Source organism: Phalangium opilio, unplaced genomic scaffold, assembly GCF_054372755.1.
Source record: "Phalangium opilio isolate 3A_F unplaced genomic scaffold, DU_Popi_V2 ptg000017l_1, whole genome shotgun sequence".
NCBI classification, from domain to species: Eukaryota; Metazoa; Arthropoda; class Arachnida; order Opiliones; family Phalangiidae; genus Phalangium; species Phalangium opilio.
Window position 1 is genome coordinate 13,011,033 of NW_028324151.1, and position 15,861 is coordinate 13,026,893.

General features: G+C 48.0%; 4 non-coding genes across 4 annotated transcripts; all 4 read right to left on the reverse strand.

Annotated features, from left to right (window-relative positions):
- Window positions 1-1,299: 1,299 nt before the first annotated feature.
- Window positions 1,300-1,372, reverse strand: TRNAK-CUU (transfer RNA lysine (anticodon CUU)). Its single transcript has one exon. It is a non-coding gene; the product is annotated as a tRNA-Lys (tRNA).
- Window positions 1,373-6,441: 5,069 nt separating this feature from the next.
- On the reverse strand, window positions 6,442-6,514 carry TRNAK-CUU (transfer RNA lysine (anticodon CUU)). The gene has a single exon. It is a non-coding gene; the product is annotated as a tRNA-Lys (tRNA).
- Window positions 6,515-8,204: 1,690 nt separating this feature from the next.
- TRNAK-CUU (transfer RNA lysine (anticodon CUU)) lies at window positions 8,205-8,277 on the reverse strand. Its single transcript has one exon. It is a non-coding gene; the product is annotated as a tRNA-Lys (tRNA).
- A 6,687-nt stretch (window positions 8,278-14,964) lies between these two features.
- TRNAK-CUU (transfer RNA lysine (anticodon CUU)) lies at window positions 14,965-15,037 on the reverse strand. Its single transcript has one exon. It is a non-coding gene; the product is annotated as a tRNA-Lys (tRNA).
- Between the last annotated feature and the right edge of the window lie 824 nt (window positions 15,038-15,861).

Below are 15,861 nucleotides of genomic sequence, written 5' to 3' on the forward strand. Positions count from 1 at the left end.
CCAACCTGTTGGTTAACAGCCGAACGCGCTAACCATTGAGCCACGGAAGCTCAGAAATTAAATGGTTGTCAGGTATTGTGGAAAAGTTATGACTTTTCACGCTACATCTGAGACCCCACAACACCTCTCCCGGGTGCGCTCGAACCACCAACCTTTCGGTTAACATCCGAACGCGCTAACCATTGCTTCACGGAAGCCCAAAAATTAAATGTTCGTCAGGTATTGTGGAAAAACTCTGACTTTTTACGTTACATTTAAGATCCCTTAACACCGCTCCCGGGTGGGCTCGAACCACGAACCTATTGGTTAACAGCCGAACGCGCTAACCATTGAGCCACGGAAGCTCAGAAATTAAATGGTTGTCACGTATTGTGGAAAAGTTTTGACTTTTTACGCTACATCTGAGACCCCACGTCACCTCTCCCGGGTGGGCTCGAACCACCAACCTATTGGTTAACAGCAGAACGCGACAACCATTGAGCCACGGGAGCTCAGAAATTAAATGGTTGTCACGTATAGGGGAAAAGTTATGACTTTTCATGCTACATCTGAGACCCCACAACACCTCTCCCGGGTGGGCTCGAACCACCAACCTTTCGGTTAACAGCTGGACGCACTAACCATTGCGCCACGGAAGCCCAAAGATTAAATGTTCGTCAGGTATTGTGGAAAAACTCTGACTTTTTACGTTACATTTGAGGTCCCTTAACACCGCTCCCGGGTGGGCTCGAACCACCAACCTATTGGTTAACAACCGAACGCGCTAACCATTGAGCCACGGAAGCTCAGAAATTAAATGGTTGTCAGGTATTGTGGAAAGGTTATGACTTTTCACGCTACATCTGAGACCCCACGTCACCTCTCCCGGGTGGGCTCGAACCACCAACCTATTGGTTAACAGCCGAACGCGCTAACCATTGAGCCACGGAAGCTCAGAAATTAAATGGTTGTCACGTATTGTGGAAAAGTTATGATTTTTCACGCTACATCTGAGACCCCACAACACCTCTCCCGGGTGGGCTCGAACCACCAACCTTTCGGTTAACAGCTGAACGCGCCAACCATTGCGCCACGGAAGCCCAAAAATTAAATGTTCGTCAGGTATTGTGGAAAAACTTTTCTTTTTACGTTACATTTGAGACTATAGAACACCGCTCCCGGGTGCGCTCGAACCACCAACCATTCGGTTAACAACCGAACGCGCTAACCATTGCGCCACGGAAGTCCAAAAATTAAATGTTCGTCAGGTATTGTGGAAAAACTCTGACTTTTTACGTTACATTTGAGATCCCTTAACACCGCTCCCGGGTGGGCTCGAACCACCAACCTATTGGTTAAGAGCCGAACGCGCTAACCATTGAGCCACGGAAGCTCAGAAATTAAATGGTTGTCAGGTCTTGTGGAAACGTTATGACTTTACACGCTACATCTGAGACCCCACAACACCTCTCCCGGGTGGGCTCGAACCACCAACCTTTCGGTTAACAGCTGAGCGCGCTAACCATTGCGCCACGGAAGCCCAAAAATTAAATGTTCGTCAGGTATTGTGGAAAAACTCTGACTTTCTACGTTACATTTGAGATCCCATAATACCGCTCCCGGGTGGGCTCGAACAACCAACCTATTAGTTAACAGCCGAACGCGCTAACCATTGAGCCCCGGAAGCTCAGAAATTAAATGGTTGTCAGGTATTGTTGAAAAGTTATGACTTTTCACGCTACATCTGAGACCCCACAACACCTCTCCCGGGTGGGCTCGAACCACCAACCTTTCGGTTAACAGCTGAACGCGCTAACCATTGCGCCACGGAAGCCCAAAAATTAAATGTTCGTCAGGTATTGTGGAAAAACTCTGACTTTTTACGTTACATTTGAGATCCCATAACACCGCTCCCGGGTGGGCTCGAACCACCAACTTATTGGTTAACAGCCGAACGCGCTAACCATTGAGCCACGGAAGCTCAGAAAATAAATGTTTGTCACGTATTGTGGAAAAGTTTTGACTTTTTACGCTACATCTGAGACCCCACAACACCTCTCTCTGGTGGGCTCGAACCACCAACCTTTCGGTTAACAGCCGAACAAGCTAACCATTGCGCCAAGGAAGCCCAAAAAATAAATGGTCGTCAGGTATTGTGGAAAAACTTTTCTTTTTACGTAACCTTTGAGACCCCACGTCACCTCTCCCGGGTGGGCTCGAACCACCAACCTTTCGGTTAACAGCCGAACGCGCTAACCATTGCGCCACGGAAGCCCAAAAATAAAATGGTCGTCAGGTATTGAGGAAAAACTCTGACTTTTTACGTTACATTTGAGATCCCATAACACCGCTCCCGGGTGGGCTCGAACAACCAACCTATTGGTTAACAGCCGAACGCGCTAACCATTGAGCCACGGAAGCTCAGAAATTAAATGGTTGTCAGGTATTGTGGAAACGTTATGACTTTACACGCTACATCTGAGACCCCACAACACCTCTCCCGGGTGGGCTCGAACCACCAACCTTTCGGTTAACAGCTGAGCGCGCTAACCATTGCGCCACGGAAGCCCAAAAATTAAATGTTCGTCAGGTATTGTGGAAAAACTCTGACTTTTTACGTTACATTTGAGATCCCATAACACCGCTCCCGGGTGGGCTCGAACCACCAACTTATTGGTTAACAGCCGAACGCGCTAACCATTGAGCCACGGAAGCTCAGAAATTAAATGGTTGTCAGGTCTTGTGGAAACGTTATGACTTTACACGCTACATCTGAGACCCCACAACACCTCTCCCGGGTGGGCTCGAACCACCAACCTTTCGGTTAACAGCTGAGCGCGCTAACCATTGCGCCACGGAAGCCCAAAAATTAAATGTTCGTCAGGTATTGTGGAAAAACTCTGACTTTCTACGTTACATTTGAGATCCCATAATACCGCTCCCGGGTGGGCTCGAACCACCAACTTATTGGTTAACAGCCGAACGCGCTAACCATTGAGCCACGGAAGCTCAGAAAATAAATGTTTGTCACGTATTGTGGAAAAGTTTTGACTTTTTACGCTACATCTGAGACCCCACAACACCTCTCTCTGGTGGGCTCGAACCACCAACCTTTCGGTTAACAGCCGAACAAGCTAACCATTGCGCCACGGAAGCCCAAAAATTAAATGTTCGTCAGGTATTGTGGAAAAACTCTGACTTTTTACGTTACATTTGAGATCCCATAACACCGCTCCCGGGTGGGCTCGAACCACCAACTTATTGGTTAACAGCCGAACGCGCTAACCATTGAGCCACGGAAGCTCAGAAAATAAATGTTTGTCACGTATTGTGGAAAAGTTTTGACTTTTTACGCTACATCTGAGACCCCACAACACCTCTCTCTGGTGGGCTCGAACCACCAACCTTTCGGTTAACAGCCGAACAAGCTAACCATTGCGCCAAGGAAGCCCAAAAAATAAATGGTCGTCAGGTATTGTGGAAAAACTTTTCTTTTTACGTAACCTTTGAGACTACACAACACCGCTCCCGGGTGGGCTCGAACCACCAACCTTTCGGTTAACAGCCGAACGCGCTAACCATTGCGCCACGGAAGCCCAAAAATAAAATGGTCGTCAGGTATTGAGGAAAAACTCTGACTTTTTACGTTACATTTGAGATCCCATAACACCGCTCCCGGGTGGGCTCGAACAACCAACCTATTGGTTAACAGCCGAACGCGCTAACCATTGAGCCACGGAAGCTCAGAAATTAAATGGTTGTCAGGTATTGTGGAAACGTTATGACTTTACACGCTACATCTGAGACCCCACAACACCTCTCCCGGGTGGGCTCGAACCACCAACCTTTCGGTTAACAGCTGAGCGCGCTAACCATTGCGCCACGGAAGCCCAAAAATTAAATGTTCGTCAGGTATTGTGGAAAAACTCTGACTTTTTACGTTACATTTGAGATCCCATAACACCGCTCCCGGGTGGGCTCGAACCACCAACTTATTGGTTAACAGCCGAACGCGCTAACCATTGAGCCACGGAAGCTCAGAAATTAAATGGTTGTCAGGTATTGTGGAAACGTTATGACTTTACACGCTACATCTGAGACCCCACAACACCTCTCCCGGGTGTGCTCGAACCACCAACCTTTCGGTTAACAGCTGAGCGCGCTAACCATTGCGCCACGGAAGCCCAAAAATTAAATGTTCGTCGGGTATTGTGGAAAAACTCTGACTTTTTACGTTACATTTGAGATCCCATAACACCGCTCCCGGGTGGGCTCGAACCACCAACTTATTGGTTAACAGCCGAACGCGCTAACCATTGAGCCACGGAAGCTCAGAAAATAAATGTTTGTCACGTATTGTGGAAAAGTTTTGACTTTTTACGCTACATCTGAGACCCCACAACACCTCTCTCTGGTGGGCTCGAACCACCAACCTTTCGGTTAACAGCCGAACAAGCTAACCATTGCGCCACGGAAGCCCAAAAATTAAATGTTCGTCAGGTATTGTGGAAAAACTCTGACTTTTTACGTTACATTTGAGATCCCTTAACACCGCTCCCGGGTGGGCTTGAACAACCAACCTGTTGGTTAACAGCCGAACGCGCTAACCATTGAGCCACGGAAGCTCAGAAATTAAATGGTTGTCAGGTATTGTGGAAAAGTTATGACTTTTCACGCTACATCTGAGACCCCACAACACCTCTCCCGGGTGCGCTCGAACCACCAACCTTTCGGTTAACAGCTGAACGCGCTAACCATTGCGTCACGGAAGCCCAAAAATTAAATGTTCGTCAGGTATTGTGGAAAAACTCTGACTTTTTACGTTACATTTGAGATCCCTTAACACCGCTCCCGGGTGGGCTTGAACAACCAACCTGTTGGTTAACAGCCGAACGCGCTAACCATTGAGCCACGGAAGCTCAGAAATTAAATGGTTGTCAGGTATTGTGGAAAAGTTATGACTTTTCACGCTACATCTGAGACCCCACAACACCTCTCCCGGGTGGGCTCGAACCACCAACCTTTCGGTTAACAGCTGAACGCGCTAACCATTGCGCCACGGAAGCCCAAAAATTAAATGTTCGTCAGGTATTGTGGAAAAACTCTGACTTTTTACGTTACATTTGAGATCCCTTAACACCGCTCCCGGGTGGGCTTGAACAACCAACCTGTTGGTTAACAGCCGAACGCGCTAACCATTGAGCCACGGAAGCTCAGAAATTAAATGGTTGTCAGGTATTGTGGAAAAGTTATGACTTTTCACGCTACATCTGAGACCCCACAACACCTCTCCCGGGTGCGCTCGAACCACCAACCTTTCGGTTAACATCCGAACGCGCTAACCATTGCTTCACGGAAGCCCAAAAATTAAATGTTCGTCAGGTATTGTGGAAAAACTCTGACTTTTTACGTTACATTTAAGATCCCTTAACACCGCTCCCGGGTGGGCTCGAACCACGAACCTATTGGTTAACAGCCGAACGCGCTAACCATTGAGCCACGGAAGCTCAGAAATTAAATGGTTGTCACGTATTGTGGAAAAGTTTTGACTTTTTACGCTACATCTGAGACCCCACGTCACCTCTCCCGGGTGGGCTCGAACCACCAACCTATTGGTTAACAGCAGAACGCGACAACCATTGAGCCACGGGAGCTCAGAAATTAAATGGTTGTCACGTATAGGGGAAAAGTTATGACTTTTCATGCTACATCTGAGACCCCACAACACCTCTCCCGGGTGGGCTCGAACCACCAACCTTTCGGTTAACAGCTGGACGCACTAACCATTGCGCCACGGAAGCCCAAAGATTAAATGTTCGTCAGGTATTGTGGAAAAACTCTGACTTTTTACGTTACATTTGAGGTTCCTTAACACCGCTCCCGGGTGGGCTCGAACCACCAACCTATTGGTTAACAACCGAACGCGCTAACCATTGAGCCACGGAAGCTCAGAAATTAAATGGTTGTCAGGTATTGTGGAAAGGTTATGACTTTTCACGCTACATCTGAGACCCCACGTCACCTCTCCCGGGTGGGCTCGAACCACCAACCTATTGGTTAACAGCCGAACGCGCTAACCATTGAGCCACGGAAGCTCAGAAATTAAATGGTTGTCACGTATTGTGGAAAAGTTATGATTTTTCACGCTACATCTGAGACCCCACAACACCTCTCCCGGGTGGGCTCGAACCACCAACCTTTCGGTTAACAGCTGAACGCGCCAACCATTGCGCCACGGAAGCCCAAAAATTAAATGTTCGTCAGGTATTGTGGAAAAACTTTTCTTTTTACGTTACATTTGAGACTATAGAACACCGCTCCCGGGTGCGCTCGAACCACCAACCATTCGGTTAACAACCGAACGCGCTAACCATTGCGCCACGGAAGTCCAAAAATTAAATGTTCGTCAGGTATTGTGGAAAAACTCTGACTTTTTACGTTACATTTGAGATCCCTTAACACCGCTCCCGGGTGGGCTCGAACCACCAACCTATTGGTTAAGAGCCGAACGCGCTAACCATTGAGCCACGGAAGCTCAGAAATTAAATGGTTGTCAGGTCTTGTGGAAACGTTATGACTTTACACGCTACATCTGAGACCCCACAACACCTCTCCCGGGTGGGCTCGAACCACCAACCTTTCGGTTAACAGCTGAGCGCGCTAACCATTGCGCCACGGAAGCCCAAAAATTAAATGTTCGTCAGGTATTGTGGAAAAACTCTGACTTTCTACGTTACATTTGAGATCCCATAATACCGCTCCCGGGTGGGCTCGAACAACCAACCTATTAGTTAACAGCCGAACGCGCTAACCATTGAGCCCCGGAAGCTCAGAAATTAAATGGTTGTCAGGTATTGTTGAAAAGTTATGACTTTTCACGCTACATCTGAGACCCCACAACACCTCTCCCGGGTGGGCTCGAACCACCAACCTTTCGGTTAACAGCTGAACGCGCTAACCATTGCGCCACGGAAGCCCAAAAATTAAATGTTCGTCAGGTATTGTGGAAAAACTCTGACTTTTTACGTTACATTTGAGATCCCATAACACCGCTCCCGGGTGGGCTCGAACCACCAACTTATTGGTTAACAGCCGAACGCGCTAACCATTGAGCCACGGAAGCTCAGAAAATAAATGTTTGTCACGTATTGTGGAAAAGTTTTGACTTTTTACGCTACATCTGAGACCCCACAACACCTCTCTCTGGTGGGCTCGAACCACCAACCTTTCGGTTAACAGCCGAACAAGCTAACCATTGCGCCAAGGAAGCCCAAAAAATAAATGGTCGTCAGGTATTGTGGAAAAACTTTTCTTTTTACGTAACCTTTGAGACTACACAACACCGCTCCCGGGTGGGCTCGAACCACCAACCTTTCGGTTAACAGCCGAACGTGCTAACCATTGCGCCACGGAAGCCCAAAAATAAAAATGGTCGTCAGGTATTGTGGAAAAGTTATGACTTTTCACGCTACATCTGAGACCCCACAACACCTCTCCCGGGTGGGCTCGAACCACCAACCTTTCGGTTAACAGCTGAACGCGCTAACCATTGCGCCACGGAAGCCCAAAAATAAAATGGTCGTCAGGTATTGAGGAAAAACTCTGACTTTTTACGTTACATTTGAGATCCCATAACACCGCTCCCGGGTGGGCTCGAACAACCAACCTATTGGTTAACAGCCGAACGCGCTAACCATTGAGCCACGGAAGCTCAGAAATTAAATGGTTGTCAGGTATTGTGGAAAGGTTATGACTTTTCACGCTACATCTGAGACCCCACGTCACCTCTCCCGGGTGGGCTCGAACCACCAACCTATTGGTTAACAGCCGAACGCGCTAACCATTGAGCCACGGAAGCTCAGAAATTAAATGGTTGTCACGTATTGTGGAAAAGTTATGATTTTTCACGCTACATCTGAGACCCCACAACACCTCTCCCGGGTGGGCTCGAACCACCAACCTTTCGGTTAACAGCTGAACGCGCCAACCATTGCGCCACGGAAGCCCAAAAATTAAATGTTCGTCAGGTATTGTGGAAAAACTTTTCTTTTTACGTTACATTTGAGACTATAGAACACCGCTCCCGGGTGCGCTCGAACCACCAACCATTCGGTTAACAACCGAACGCGCTAACCATTGCGCCACGGAAGTCCAAAAATTAAATGTTCGTCAGGTATTGTGGAAAAACTCTGACTTTTTACGTTACATTTGAGATCCCTTAACACCGCTCCCGGGTGGGCTCGAACCACCAACCTATTGGTTAAGAGCCGAACGCGCTAACCATTGAGCCACGGAAGCTCAGAAATTAAATGGTTGTCAGGTCTTGTGGAAACGTTATGACTTTACACGCTACATCTGAGACCCCACAACACCTCTCCCGGGTGGGCTCGAACCACCAACCTTTCGGTTAACAGCTGAGCGCGCTAACCATTGCGCCACGGAAGCCCAAAAATTAAATGTTCGTCAGGTATTGTGGAAAAACTCTGACTTTCTACGTTACATTTGAGATCCCATAATACCGCTCCCGGGTGGGCTCGAACAACCAACCTATTAGTTAACAGCCGAACGCGCTAACCATTGAGCCCCGGAAGCTCAGAAATTAAATGGTTGTCAGGTATTGTTGAAAAGTTATGACTTTTCACGCTACATCTGAGACCCCACAACACCTCTCCCGGGTGGGCTCGAACCACCAACCTTTCGGTTAACAGCTGAACGCGCTAACCATTGCGCCACGGAAGCCCAAAAATTAAATGTTCGTCAGGTATTGTGGAAAAACTCTGACTTTTTACGTTACATTTGAGATCCCATAACACCGCTCCCGGGTGGGCTCGAACCACCAACTTATTGGTTAACAGCCGAACGCGCTAACCATTGAGCCACGGAAGCTCAGAAAATAAATGTTTGTCACGTATTGTGGAAAAGTTTTGACTTTTTACGCTACATCTGAGACCCCACAACACCTCTCTCTGGTGGGCTCGAACCACCAACCTTTCGGTTAACAGCCGAACAAGCTAACCATTGCGCCAAGGAAGCCCAAAAAATAAATGGTCGTCAGGTATTGTGGAAAAACTTTTCTTTTTACGTAACCTTTGAGACTACACAACACCGCTCCCGGGTGGGCTCGAACCACCAACCTTTCGGTTAACAGCCGAACGTGCTAACCATTGCGCCACGGAAGCCCAAAAATAAAAATGGTCGTCAGGTATTGTGGAAAAGTTATGACTTTTCACGCTACATCTGAGACCCCACAACACCTCTCCCGGGTGGGCTCGAACCACCAACCTTTCGGTTAACAGCTGAACGCGCTAACCATTGCGCCACGGAAGCCCAAAAATAAAATGGTCGTCAGGTATTGAGGAAAAACTCTGACTTTTTACGTTACATTTGAGATCCCATAACACCGCTCCCGGGTGGGCTCGAACAACCAACCTATTGGTTAACAGCCGAACGCGCTAACCATTGAGCCACGGAAGCTCAGAAATTAAATGGTTGTCAGGTATTGTGGAAACGTTATGACTTTACACGCTACATCTGAGACCCCACAACACCTCTCCCGGGTGGGCTCGAACCACCAACCTTTCGGTTAACAGCTGAGCGCGCTAACCATTGCGCCACGGAAGCCCAAAAATTAAATGTTCGTCAGGTATTGTGGAAAAACTCTGACTTTTTACGTTACATTTGAGATCCCATAACACCGCTCCCGGGTGGGCTCGAACCACCAACTTATTGGTTAACAGCCGAACGCGCTAACCATTGAGCCACGGAAGCTCAGAAATTAAATGGTTGTCAGGTATTGTGGAAACGTTATGACTTTACACGCTACATCTGAGACCCCACAACACCTCTCCCGGGTGGGCTCGAACCACCAACCTTTCGGTTAACAGCTGAGCGCGCTAACCATTGCGCCACGGAAGCCCAAAAATTAAATGTTCGTCGGGTATTGTGGAAAAACTCTGACTTTTTACGTTACATTTGAGATCCCATAACACCGCTCCCGGGTGGGCTCGAACCACCAACTTATTGGTTAACAGCCGAACGCGCTAACCATTGAGCCACGGAAGCTCAGAAAATAAATGTTTGTCACGTATTGTGGAAAAGTTTTGACTTTTTACGCTACATCTGAGACCCCACAACACCTCTCTCTGGTGGGCTCGAACCACCAACCTTTCGGTTAACAGCCGAACAAGCTAACCATTGCGCCAAGGAAGCCCAAAAAATAAATGGTCGTCAGGTATTGTGGAAAAACTTTTCTTTTTACGTAACCTTTGAGACTACACAACACCGCTCCCGGGTGGGCTCGAACCACCAACCTTTCGGTTAACAGCCGAACGCGCTAACCATTGCGCCACGGAAGCCCAAAAATAAAATGGTCGTCAGGTATTGAGGAAAAACTCTGACTTTTTACGTTACATTTGAGATCCCATAACACCGCTCCCGGGTGGGCTCGAACAACCAACCTATTGGTTAACAGCCGAACGCGCTAACCATTGAGCCACGGAAGCTCAGAAATTAAATGGTTGTCAGGTATTGTGGAAACGTTATGACTTTACACGCTACATCTGAGACCCCACAACACCTCTCCCGGGTGGGCTCGAACCACCAACCTTTCGGTTAACAGCTGAGCGCGCTAACCATTGCGCCACGGAAGCCCAAAAATTAAATGTTCGTCAGGTATTGTGGAAAAACTCTGACTTTTTACGTTACATTTGAGATCCCATAACACCGCTCCCGGGTGGGCTCGAACCACCAACTTATTGGTTAACAGCCGAACGCGCTAACCATTGAGCCACGGAAGCTCAGAAGTTAAATGGTTGTCAGGTATTGTGGAAACGTTATGACTTTACACGCTACATCTGAGACCCCACAACACCTCTCCCGGGTGGGCTCGAACCACCAACCTTTCGGTTAACAGCTGAGCGCGCTAACCATTGCGCCACGGAAGCCCAAAAATTAAATGTTCGTCGGGTATTGTGGAAAAACTCTGACTTTTTACGTTACATTTGAGATCCCATAACACCGCTCCCGGGTGGGCTCGAACCACCAACTTATTGGTTAACAGCCGAACGCGCTAACCATTGAGCCACGGAAGCTCAGAAAATAAATGTTTGTCACGTATTGTGGAAAAGTTTTGACTTTTTACGCTACATCTGAGACCCCACAACACCTCTCTCTGGTGGGCTCGAACCACCAACCTTTCGGTTAACAGCCGAACAAGCTAACCATTGCGCCACGGAAGCCCAAAAATTAAATGTTCGTCAGGTATTGTGGAAAAACTCTGACTTTTTACGTTACATTTGAGATCCCTTAACACCGCTCCCGGGTGGGCTTGAACAACCAACCTGTTGGTTAACAGCCGAACGCGCTAACCATTGAGCCACGGAAGCTCAGAAATTAAATGGTTGTCAGGTATTGTGGAAAAGTTATGACTTTTCACGCTACATCTGAGACCCCACAACACCTCTCCCGGGTGGGCTCGAACCACCAACCTTTCGGTTAACAGCTGAACGCGCTAACCATTGCGCCACGGAAGCCCAAAAATTAAATGTTCGTCAGGTATTGTGGAAAAACTCTGACTTTTTACGTTTTATTTGAGATCCCTTAACACCGCTCCCGGGTGGGCTTGAACAACCAACCTGTTGGTTAACAGCCGAACGCGCTAACCATTGAGCCACGGAAGCTCAGAAATTAAATGGTTGTCAGGTATTGTGGAAAAGTTATGACTTTTCACGCTACATCTGAGACCCCACAACACCTCTCCCGGGTGCGCTCGAACCACCAACCTTTCGGTTAACATCCGAACGCGCTAACCATTGCTTCACGGAAGCCCAAAAATTAAATGTTCGTCAGGTATTGTGGAAAAACTCTGACTTTTTACGTTACATTTAAGATCCCTTAACACCGCTCCCGGGTGGGCTCGAACCACGAACCTATTGGTTAACAGCCGAACGCGCTAACCATTGAGCCACGGAAGCTCAGAAATTAAATGGTTGTCACGTATTGTGGAAAAGTTTTGACTTTTTACGCTACATCTGAGACCCCACGTCACCTCTCCCGGGTGGGCTCGAACCACCAACCTATTGGTTAACAGCAGAACGCGACAACCATTGAGCCACGGGAGCTCAGAAATTAAATGGTTGTCACGTATAGGGGAAAAGTTATGACTTTTCATGCTACATCTGAGACCCCACAACACCTCTCCCGGGTGGGCTCGAACCACCAACCTTTCGGTTAACAGCTGGACGCACTAACCATTGCGCCACGGAAGCCCAAAGATTAAATGTTCGTCAGGTATTGTGGAAAAACTCTGACTTTTTACGTTACATTTGAGGTCCCTTAACACCGCTCCCGGGTGGGCTCGAACCACCAACCTATTGGTTAACAACCGAACGCGCTAACCATTGAGCCACGGAAGCTCAGAAATTAAATGGTTGTCAGGTATTGTGGAAAGGTTATGACTTTTCACGCTACATCTGAGACCCCACTTCACCTCTCCCGGGTGGGCTCGAACCACCAACCTATTGGTTAACAGCCGAACGCGCTAACCATTGAGCCACGGAAGCTCAGAAATTAAATGGTTGTCACGTATTGTGGAAAAGTTATGACTTTACACGCTACATCTGAGACCCCACAACACCTCTCCCGGGTGGGCTCGAACCACCAACCTTTCGGTTAACAGCTGAGCGCGCTAACCATTGCGCCACGGAAGCCCAAAAATTAAATGTTCGTCAGGTATTGTGGAAAAACTCTGACTTTTTACGTTACATTTGAGATCCCATAACACCGCTCCCGGGTGGGCTCGAACCACCAACTTATTGGTTAACAGCCGAACGCGCTAACCATTGAGCCACGGAAGCTCAGAAGTTAAATGGTTGTCAGGTATTGTGGAAACGTTATGACTTTACACGCTACATCTGAGACCCCACAACACCTCTCCCGGGTGGGCTCGAACCACCAACCTTTCGGTTAACAGCTGAGCGCGCTAACCATTGCGCCACGGAAGCCCAAAAATTAAATGTTCGTCGGGTATTGTGGAAAAACTCTGACTTTTTACGTTACATTTGAGATCCCATAACACCGCTCCCGGGTGGGCTCGAACCACCAACTTATTGGTTAACAGCCGAACGCGCTAACCATTGAGCCACGGAAGCTCAGAAAATAAATGTTTGTCACGTATTGTGGAAAAGTTTTGACTTTTTACGCTACATCTGAGACCCCACAACACCTCTCTCTGGTGGGCTCGAACCACCAACCTTTCGGTTAACAGCCGAACAAGCTAACCATTGCGCCACGGAAGCCCAAAAATTAAATGTTCGTCAGGTATTGTGGAAAAACTCTGACTTTTTACGTTACATTTGAGATCCCTTAACACCGCTCCCGGGTGGGCTTGAACAACCAACCTGTTGGTTAACAGCCGAACGCGCTAACCATTGAGCCACGGAAGCTCAGAAATTAAATGGTTGTCAGGTATTGTGGAAAAGTTATGACTTTTCACGCTACATCTGAGACCCCACAACACCTCTCCCGGGTGGGCTCGAACCACCAACCTTTCGGTTAACAGCTGAACGCGCTAACCATTGCGCCACGGAAGCCCAAAAATTAAATGTTCGTCAGGTATTGTGGAAAAACTCTGACTTTTTACGTTTTATTTGAGATCCCTTAACACCGCTCCCGGGTGGGCTTGAACAACCAACCTGTTGGTTAACAGCCGAACGCGCTAACCATTGAGCCACGGAAGCTCAGAAATTAAATGGTTGTCAGGTATTGTGGAAAAGTTATGACTTTTCACGCTACATCTGAGACCCCACAACACCTCTCCCGGGTGCGCTCGAACCACCAACCTTTCGGTTAACATCCGAACGCGCTAACCATTGCTTCACGGAAGCCCAAAAATTAAATGTTCGTCAGGTATTGTGGAAAAACTCTGACTTTTTACGTTACATTTAAGATCCCTTAACACCGCTCCCGGGTGGGCTCGAACCACGAACCTATTGGTTAACAGCCGAACGCGCTAACCATTGAGCCACGGAAGCTCAGAAATTAAATGGTTGTCACGTATTGTGGAAAAGTTTTGACTTTTTACGCTACATCTGAGACCCCACGTCACCTCTCCCGGGTGGGCTCGAACCACCAACCTATTGGTTAACAGCAGAACGCGACAACCATTGAGCCACGGGAGCTCAGAAATTAAATGGTTGTCACGTATAGGGGAAAAGTTATGACTTTTCATGCTACATCTGAGACCCCACAACACCTCTCCCGGGTGGGCTCGAACCACCAACCTTTCGGTTAACAGCTGGACGCACTAACCATTGCGCCACGGAAGCCCAAAGATTAAATGTTCGTCAGGTATTGTGGAAAAACTCTGACTTTTTACGTTACATTTGAGGTCCCTTAACACCGCTCCCGGGTGGGCTCGAACCACCAACCTATTGGTTAACAACCGAACGCGCTAACCATTGAGCCACGGAAGCTCAGAAATTAAATGGTTGTCAGGTATTGTGGAAAGGTTATGACTTTTCACGCTACATCTGAGACCCCACGTCACCTCTCCCGGGTGGGCTCGAACCACCAACCTATTGGTTAACAGCCGAACGCGCTAACCATTGAGCCACGGAAGCTCAGAAATTAAATGGTTGTCACGTATTGTGGAAAAGTTATGATTTTTCACGCTACATCTGAGACCCCACAACACCTCTCCCGGGTGGGCTCGAACCACCAACCTTTCGGTTAACAGCTGAACGCGCCAACCATTGCGCCACGGAAGCCCAAAAATTAAATGTTCGTCAGGTATTGTGGAAAAACTTTTCTTTTTACGTTACATTTGAGACTATAGAACACCGCTCCCGGGTGCGCTCGAACCACCAACCATTCGGTTAACAACCGAACGCGCTAACCATTGCGCCACGGAAGTCCAAAAATTAAATGTTCGTCAGGTATTGTGGAAAAACTCTGACTTTTTACGTTACATTTGAGATCCCTTAACACCGCTCCCGGGTGGGCTCGAACCACCAACCTATTGGTTAAGAGCCGAACGCGCTAACCATTGAGCCACGGAAGCTCAGAAATTAAATGGTTGTCAGGTCTTGTGGAAACGTTATGACTTTACACGCTACATCTGAGACCCCACAACACCTCTCCCGGGTGGGCTCGAACCACCAACCTTTCGGTTAACAGCTGAGCGCGCTAACCATTGCGCCACGGAAGCCCAAAAATTAAATGTTCGTCAGGTATTGTGGAAAAACTCTGACTTTCTACGTTACATTTGAGATCCCATAATACCGCTCCCGGGTGGGCTCGAACAACCAACCTATTAGTTAACAGCCGAACGCGCTAACCATTGAGCCCCGGAAGCTCAGAAATTAAATGGTTGTCAGGTATTGTTGAAAAGTTATGACTTTTCACGCTACATCTGAGACCCCACAACACCTCTCCCGGGTGGGCTCGAACCACCAACCTTTCGGTTAACAGCTGAACGCGCTAACCATTGCGCCACGGAAGCCCAAAAATTAAATGTTCGTCAGGTATTGTGGAAAAACTCTGACTTTTTACGTTACATTTGAGATCCCATAACACCGCTCCCGGGTGGGCTCGAACCACCAACTTATTGGTTAACAGCCGAACGCGCTAACCATTGAGCCACGGAAGCTCAGAAAATAAATGTTTGTCACGTATTGTGGAAAAGTTTTGACTTTTTACGCTACATCTGAGACCCCACAACACCTCTCTCTGGTGGGCTCGAACCACCAACCTTTCGGTTAACAGCCGAACAAGCTAACCATTGCGCCAAGGAAGCCCAAAAAATAAATGGTCGTCAGGTATTGTGGAAAAACTTTTCTTTTTACGTAACCTTTGAGACTACACAACACCGCTCCCGGGTGGGCT